The following is a 6,606-nucleotide window of genomic DNA, read 5'->3' as shown; positions in this document are numbered from 1 at the left end:
TAGGAGGCTGGAGAGGGGGAGGATCACTTGAGACGGAGAGGTCGAGGCCGCAATGAACTGTGATCTTGCCGCTGACTCCAGCCTGGGCAACAAACCTAGATGCTGTCTCCAAAAAGTCTTCGTACCTTGTAATCCTTCCTGTCTTTTTCTACTCTGTCCCCAGACAACTACCTATCCGCTTTCCGCTTTCTGTCACCATAAGTCAGTTTGCATTCTGTAGACTTTATATAAATGAAATAATCCAGTATGTACTCTTTTTTCCCCTCTGGTTTCTTTCACTCAGCATGATTATTTTCAGATTCATTCACATTGTTATGTTTATGAGTAGTTGATTATTTTTTGTTGATGAATAATAGTCCATTGTGTGGATTTACCAAAATTTGCTTCCCCATTCACTTGTTCATGGACATTTGGGCTACTTCCAGCTTTTTCTATTGCAAATAAGACTGCTATCCGAGAATCGCTTGAACACAGGAGGCAGAGGCTTCAGTGAGCTGAGATTCTACCACCGCACTCCAGCCTGGGTGACAGAATGATACTCTGTCTCAAAAAGAAAAAAAATTTTTTTAAAGGGTGCTATGAACATTTGTGTACAACTTTTTGCGTGGATATATACTTTCATTTCTTTTGGGTAAATACCTAGGGGTGGATCGATGAGGTTGCATAGTAATTATTCCTCTGTTCAAGCATTGGCTCCACATCTAGAAGTGTCATCTTTATCTTTTTTTTTTTTTTGAGGAGTCTCACTCTGTTGCCAAGGCTGGAGTAAGCACTGGCACAGTCTTGGCTCACTGCAACCTCCACTGCTCGGGTGCAAGCAATTCTTCTGCCTCAGCCTCCTGAGTAGCTAGGATTACAGGCAGCCACCACTATACCTGCTAATTGTTGTATTTTTAGTAGAGACGGGGTTTACCCATGTTGACCAGGCTGGTCTTGAACTCCTGACCTCAGGTGATCCTCCCGCCTTGGCCTCCCAAAGTGTTGGGATTACAGGTGTGAGCCACCGCACCGGGCCTAAGAAGTATCATCTTTATCTTCTTTTTGCTCACCTGACAATTTAGTATTGTGGTATTTTTGTTTTTACATTACCAAAAGGTCTAGTATTTTCTAAATAAATGATTGAGAAACAAAAATGAGAGTCTACTAGTTTTTTTCTCCTCCTTGGAGCAAGCATGGTTCTTATCCACATGGGAGAGTGCAGGAACCTGATTCAGTCCTACAGAGCCAAGGCCAGTTCACTCCTCTGGGAGGCAGTAGTAAACACACAGCCATATACAGAGGCACATGGTGGGGGTGTGGGGAAAGGGGAAAAGCTGGCAATCAGTACATAGCTAAAGAAATGACTCTTTAGTGGTGGTATTTCAGAGGCCAATGGAGGTGTCTTTTCTGGGCTGGGTGTGGCCAAGGGTGAACAAGCTGATTTTGGTCTTGAAAGCCAGCCAGTCCACAGGAATTCTGGGAGACTGTCAGGAAAGAGGCAAACAGCCCCAGAGAGACAGGGATCTTGTGAAGACTAAGGACCTCACAGGAGCCTGTCCCAGTCTTGCACCACTATCAGCCCCTTCATCCTAACCTTCTGTTTTTTGTCTTTATTATGATAAAATCTGAGATTTATGTTCCTTTTAGTTTTATTTTCTTTGTGGTAAAATATACATAATAAAATTTACCATTTTAGCCATTTAAGTGACATTAGGTAATTTGCAATGCTGTGCAACCATCACTACTACCTCTTTTCTTTTTTTGAGATGGTCTCGCTCTGTCACCCAGGCTGGAGTGCAGTGGCGTGATCTTGGCTGACTGCAAACTCTGCCTCCCGTGTTCAAGCACTTCTCCTGCCTCAGCCACCTGAGTATCTGGGATCACAGACATGCGCCACCACACCAGCTAATTTTTGTATTTTTAGTAGGGATGGGGTTTTGCCATGTTGGCCAGGGGTCTCGAACTCCTGGCCTCAAGCAATCCTCTTGCTTTGGCCTCCTAATGTGCTGGGATTGCAGGCTTAAGCCACCACACTGGCCTAATACATATCTTTATTTGTAAACATGTATATTTTATCACTTTTTTCTTTAAGGCTAGCTGATACGTTAGTTACTATAAACAAATAATCAGGCCAGGAGCGGTGGCTCATGCCTGTAATCCCAGTACTTTGGGAGGCCGAGGTGGGTGGATCACCCGAGGTCAGGAGTTCGAGACCAGCCTAGTCAACACGGCAAAACCCCGTCTCTACTAAAAATACAAAAATTAGCTGGGCGTGGTGACATGTGCCTGTAATTCCAGTTACTCGGGAGGCTGAGGCAGGAGAATCGCTTGAACCTGGGAGGCGGAGGTTGCAGTGAGCCAAGATCATGCCACTGCACTCCAGTGTGGGCGACAGAGCAGAACTGTCTCAAACAAACAAAAACCCAGCTAATCAAAGATGAGAATTTTCCTGATCATGTGTACAATTTGTCACCTCATAATATACTATATACTGTATATAATACAGTGTAATATATATTCTAATATATAATATAGTATAATATATTGTAATATATAATATAGTATAATATAGTATATATTCTAATATATAATAGAGTATTATATATATTCTAATATATAATAGAGTATTACATAAATTCTAATATATGTATATAGCATACATGTATATCGCTCTTGATCTTGCTCTTTCCAGAAAATACAGCGCACCTGTTTAAAATGTGAAATTTGACGAGTTTTGAGATATGTATACACCTGTGAAACCATTAGCACAATAAAGATAATGAACATATCCATTATCCCTGAAAGTGTCAGCTGGGCTCAGTTAGTGGGATTACTATATACATATATAGTGTATATAGTAAATTTTTTACTTATTTTTATTTTATTGGAGGCAGGGTCTCGCTCTTTTGCCCAGGCTGGAGTGCAGTCATGCAATCACGGCTTACTGCAGCCTCGACTTCCCTGGGTTCAGGCTATTCTCCTATCTCAGCCTCCCAAGTAGCTGAGATTACAGGTGAATGCCACCATACCTGACTATTTTTTCTTATTTTTAGTAGAGGTGGGATTTTGCCACGTTGCCCAGGCTGGTCTCAAACTCCTGAGCTTAGGCAATCTGCTTGCCTTGGACTCCCAAACTGCTAGGATTACAGATAGGAGCCACCATGCTGGGCCAAATTTCACTTCATAAGGTCCGTCAACTTTTCTCTCTCAAAAACATTTTTGTTTTTTTTAGAGACAGGGTCTTGCTCTGTTGCCCAGGTTGGAGCGTAGTGGTATGATCATGGCTCACTGTAACCTTGAACTCCTCGGCTCAAGTGATTCCCCCACCTCAGCCTCCTGAGTAGCTGGGATTACAGGTACATAGGTGCCATCATATCTGGCTAATTTCTCCATTTTTTGTAGAGATGGGGGGGGGGGGGCTCTCGCTAGGTTGCCCAGCAGGCTGGTCTTGAACTCCTGGCCTTAAGCAATACTCCCACCTTGGCCTCCCAGGCACAAGCCACCATGCCCCATCTGAAAATTGTATTGTGAGGTAAACCTAGTATTATTACAAAAGTGCATAAAACTGGTATATAGAGTTTAACACAGTTATAAAGGGAACAACCCTGTAAAAATAACCTTTGAGTTAAGAAATAGAACACTGAGGCCGGGCGTGGTGGCTCATGCCTGTAATCCCAGCACTTTGGGAGGCTGAGGCAGGTAGATAACTTGAGGTCAGGAGTTTGAGATCAGCCTGGCCAACATGGTGAAACCCTGTCTCTACAAAAATACAAAAATTATCCAGGTGTAGTGGTGCATGCCTGTAATGCCAGCAACGCAGGAGGCCCTGGCTAGAATCAGTTGAACCTGGGAGGCAGAGGTTGCAGTGAGCCGAGATCGCACCACTGCACTCCAGCCTGGCGATAAAGAGAGACTCCACCTCGAAAAAAAGAAAAAAAAAAAAAAAAAGAAATATAACAATGACATGTTTATTTAAAAAATGGAAACCACTACAGAAGCTTTTTGGGTCAGGCCAGTGGCCCCCAGGCTCTGCTTTATGGGATACAGAAGGGAGGAACGTCTGTCCCTGGGCATTCTTCCTGAGACCTAGGGAGTGAGGTTCACTTTCTTCAAATGAGCTAGGACGGGGGTGAGGATCATGGCATCCTGCCCCTTTCCCATCATAGGCTCTGGCCTGGCATCTGGCTAATTCTTACAATAATAGCTCATGGTTCTCAACTTTGGTAACTACTGACATTTTGGGCCAGGTAATTCTTTTTCTTGGGAGTGCTATCCTGTGTGTTGTAGAACATTTAGCAACATCCCTGGTCCCTACTAGATACCAGTAGCACCCCCAAGTAGTGACACTAAAAATGTCTCCAGATGTTATCAAATGTCTCTGGGCACAAGATTGACCCCTGTTGAAAATCATTGCATTTGGCCAGGCACAGTGGCTCATTCCTGTAATCTTAGCACTTCTGGAGGCTGAGATGGGAGCATCGCTTGGGCTCAAGAGTTCAAGACCAGCTGGGCAAAGACAGTGAAACCCCATCTCTACAAATAATACAAAAATTAGCCAGGTGCGATGGTGCACACCTGTAGTCCCAGCTGCTTGGGAGGTGGAGGTGGGAGAATTGCTTGAGCCCACCTAGGATACGGAGGCTGCCGTGAGCGACATCGCACTACTGCACTCCAACCTGGGTGACATGGCAAGACCCTGACAAAAAAAAAAAAAAAGGAAAAAGAAAAAAGTCAATGCATTCATAAATATTTATTATGTTCCATGCGTGATGTTAACAGCTATACATGTTACTTAATTCCTTCTTCCTGTTTGTCCCCATTTTGCAGATAAGAAACTGGGATTCAGCAGGATTAAATAAATTATTGAAATTGACACAGCTTTAGTGAATGACTGAGCTGAAGTTTAAACACAGCCTTATCATTCCTCACTTTGGTTTTAACATACATGTAAAGTTACCTCCCCAGATGTGGAGGGTGAGATATATTTCAGGTCTTGCTTCTCCCACATAGTCTAAGGCTAAGCATTTCTAAATTTATAATTCCAGGCTTTTTACTAGAGAGCTCCTTTTTATTTTCTTACCTACTGTATTAGTCCAGGTTCTCTAGAGGAACAGAACTAATAGGATAGACATATATATATATATATAAATGGGAGTTTATTAAGTAGTATTAACTCGCACGATCACAAGGTCCCACAATAGGCCTTCTGCAAGCTGAGAGGCAAGGAAGCCACTTCGAGTCTCAAAGATGAAGAACTTGTAGTCCAACATTTGAAGGCAGGAAACATCCAGCATGGGAGAAAGATGTAGGCTGGGAAGCTAAGCCAGTCTAGCCTTTTCATATTTTTCTGCCTGCTTTATATTCGCTGGCAGCTGATTAGATGGTGCCCACCCAGGTTAAGGGTGGGCCTGCCTTTCCCAGCCCATTGACTCAACGGTTAATCAGCTCACTGTGACCTCTGCTTCCCGGGTTCAAATGATTCTCGTGCCTAAGCCTCCAGAGTAGCTAGGACTACAGGTGCCCACCACCATGCCTGGCTAACTTTTTGTATTTTTAGTGGTGACGGGGTTTCACCTTGTTGGCCAGGCTGGTCTTGAACTCTTGACCTCAGGTGATTCACCCACCTCGGCCTCTCTAAGTGCTGGGATTAAGGCGTGAGCCACCGTGCCCAGCCCTTTTTCCACTTTTAAGTATTCTTACGACAACACTGGGGTCACCCAAATAATCCAGGATAATATCCCTAATTTAATGTCAGTTGATTAGCAACCTTTATTTCATCTGTAACCTCAATTCCCCTTTGCCATGTAACCTAACCTATTCAGTCTCCAGGAATTGGGAAGTGGACATCATTGGCAGGGGGTATTCTTCTGCTTGTTCTAGGCACACTTGCCCACAAGTCTAAATCGAGAGTTTGCATATAGGAGGTAGGAGGTGTGACAATAATTGGATAAAGGCTTTTCTGGAATTACAAAATTCTCTTCAAATACAGGGAGGCCCTGCGGCATGATATCTGGCAAATCACTTGAGTCTTAGTATCCAAATTTCCGCTAAAATGGAAATTGCCATCCTTTGCTCAGCATATTAAATGAAATACTTATGTAAACGGACTTAGATTAGAGGCCTACAAATAGGACTCAAGTTCTTGATGAATCTTGATGAGGAGGGTGGGCGAAGTACTCTAAATGAAAACGAGATAGACAGAGATTTCCGGAGAGGAGTGAGTGACAAGCGCCTACCCGTGCATGAAGCTGGAGGTAGAAAATTCCAGCAAAAGGAATTTTCAAGTTTCATTGAAGCTTCTGAATTAAGGTTTGAGGGGCCAGGGTTAAAAAAAAAAAGGTAGTGAAGAGGCTCATTAAGACAACCCCCGCCAGGTAGCAGATAGTACCTCAAATGCAGTGGGAAATTTGTGAGGTCTTCATAGGCAAGGATTAAATTTTACATCTCCATGTAATATATATCATAGTTGTTCAATTACTTAGTGAACAAAAAAGTTAAGAAAAAAAAAAAAAACCACCAACGCAGGTTCCACCGAGATTTGAACTCGGATCGCTGGATTCAGAGTCCAGAGTGCTAACCATTACACCATGGAACCGCCACGCGCACATAGCCGCCTTTGGCTCTGTA

At 43.4% G+C, this 6,606-nt stretch overlaps 1 non-coding gene across 1 annotated transcript; it reads right to left on the bottom strand.

Annotated features, from left to right (window-relative positions):
* Positions 1-6,502: 6,502 nt before the first annotated feature.
* Positions 6,503-6,574, bottom strand: TRNAQ-CUG. The gene has a single exon. It is a non-coding gene; the product is annotated as a tRNA-Gln (tRNA).
* Positions 6,575-6,606: the final 32 nt, after the last annotated feature.

The sequence above is a fragment of the Trachypithecus francoisi genome, unplaced genomic scaffold, assembly GCF_009764315.1.
Source record: "Trachypithecus francoisi isolate TF-2019V2 unplaced genomic scaffold, Tfra_2.0 Lachesis_group3, whole genome shotgun sequence".
Lineage (NCBI taxonomy): Eukaryota > Metazoa > Chordata > Mammalia > Primates > Cercopithecidae > Trachypithecus > Trachypithecus francoisi.
This window is presented reverse-complemented; position numbering and strand designations above follow the sequence as displayed.